The following is a 2,055-nucleotide window of genomic DNA, read 5'->3' on the forward strand; positions in this document are numbered from 1 at the left end:
CTATTTCCATTCCCAGATTAGCTGGGGTTAGGGTTGAGGTTAGGGTTGGGGTTAGGGATAGGGGCTAGGGTTGGGGTTAGGGATAAGGGCTGGATTTTAACCTCCCATGAAACCATAATTAGCCCCACAAAAAAGGTCCAAAAACAAATATTTTTAAATTAAGTGAAAAATTATTATTACTGTAATGATTACAGCAGGGTATTAGTTTCTATTTCCATTATCAGATTTATAGTGTCCCTGCTGTGATTTAGGGTAGGAACACATCATCAGTAATGAACCTTGAGATCATAGGGTGTTTCGGCCATTATCACTAGACACCCTCACCCAAGGACGGCCCCGCCAGAGTTGATCAAGCTCCGGGGTGTGTTCCTCTATTTTAAATCCAATTCAATTGATCTCCTTCAATTCTTCTGTTATCCAAATCCATTGTAAGCAATTGTACACTTAGTGAAAAAAACATCCATGTAATACCCCATTTGGAAATTGTATTTTAAATTTGTCCTATTTTATGTTTAAACTATGACATGTGAAGTTCATTGTCCAACAAGGTCCCATAAAAATCATTCCATGCTTTGATAGATTTTTGCCATTTTCTCCCGTTTCATTGTCATCTTGCTTTTTAGTGAAATGTCTCCCTCTATTGGTGACCTTTCGGGATTACCCCAGAGGCTAATGGAGTTTATGCAAGACCATCGACCTGCTTTTTTCAAACCCAGTCTTTAGTACCTGTTTTTCACTCCCAAGGGAGCTGAAATTGTCAGTCCGACCTTGTGTCCTGTCCAGAAGTTTTTACATCAAACATACGGTATTTCATTATATACCATTTAAGTGGTACCCATTATACACCTTCTATGAAGTAAAGTATTACCTCCCTCCCTAACTGATTTTCATCCTCAGTTTTGTATATGTTTTATGCTCAGATGTATAAAAGGTACTCACCTTCAGCCGAGGGCAGTTGCCGTAGGATGAATCGTTCTCAATTGTAACTAGTATGTTGCTACAGGAGCGATTATCCCCAAAAGATGTCGCTAAAGAACATAAGTTAGGTTTTAGGCAGGTGTAGGGCCAGCTAAGAGAGAGAGAGAGAGAGAGAGAGACAGAGAGACAGGGAGAGAGAGAGAGAGAGACAGGGAGGGAGAGAGAGAGAGAGAGAGAGAGAGAGAGAGGGAGTGCGAGAGAGAAAGAGCAAGAGAGAGAGAGAGAGCAAGAGAGAGAGGGAGAAAGAGAGAGAGAAAGAGAGAGAGAGAGAGAGAAAAAACAAGAGAGAGAGAACAAAGTTATTAGCAGAAAAAAGGAGAGAACGAGAGAAACAAAACGAGAAAAAAATCAAAAAATAAATGGAGATCAAATTAGGGTAATGTACAGTGGATAAGAAGAGAAAGAGAGAAAAAAAGACAAAGGGAAAGGCCCAGAGAGAAAGGGAAAGAGAACGAAGGAAAGAAAGAGATAAGGCAAAAGTCAGAAAGAAAGAGAAAGTTGGAAAAGTACCAGTGCTACATTACACCGCAAAGCCCCTGGTATTCAAAACTGCATAAGAAATACACCAGAACAGACTGCATGTACTTACCAATCTGGATCAGGATGGTTTGTCCTAACCACCGAGACGAAAAATCCCCGGAGGTCATTCTTATCAGTACCATTTAAAATTACGGTGTCAAACTCTTATAATTTTTCTTCAAATAAACCCTCGGGTTTTAATCTCTAATATCACCTTTAGTTATTAAATCCAAATTCTCAGAATCCAATCCATTTATACCAACGATTTAAAGCCCTATTTTAAAACGGAATATGCAGTGTGTTCTGGGTAATTTCCACGAACTCCCCTCCAACTCCTCCCTAACCTGAGAGCCCCAATTATGCAAATTTCTCCATATCAAACGGTTTGCCAATTAAGAAACGATTTGACCCTAATGTGATTTTCTTTCAACCATTTTGTCATTTCCAAATCAAAGTTCCTAAGAGAAACAAAATTTCCATGTTAATGTTTTATAATGACCAATAAATCAAATTCAATCATAATGTGATTTTCTTACCATCAAAAATCCCTAACAATTC

The 2,055-nt window shown here is 38.8% G+C and overlaps 1 long non-coding RNA gene across 1 annotated transcript in view; it reads right to left on the bottom strand.

Annotated features, from left to right (window-relative positions):
- Positions 1 to 1,069, bottom strand: part of LOC147167817 (uncharacterized) — a 12,366-nt gene extending 11,297 nt beyond the window's left edge. The window contains exon 1 of the long non-coding RNA XR_015096208.1: positions 940 to 1,069. This is a non-coding gene — a long non-coding RNA (uncharacterized LOC147167817). The remainder of the gene's footprint in view (positions 1 to 939) is intronic.
- Between the last annotated feature and the right edge of the window lie 986 nt (positions 1,070 to 2,055).

The sequence above is a fragment of the Leptonotus elevatus genome, chromosome 10 (assembly GCF_054856555.1).
Source record: "Leptonotus elevatus isolate MCC_2025b chromosome 10, RoL_Lele_1.0, whole genome shotgun sequence".
NCBI lineage: Eukaryota > Metazoa > Chordata > Actinopteri > Syngnathiformes > Syngnathidae > Leptonotus > Leptonotus elevatus.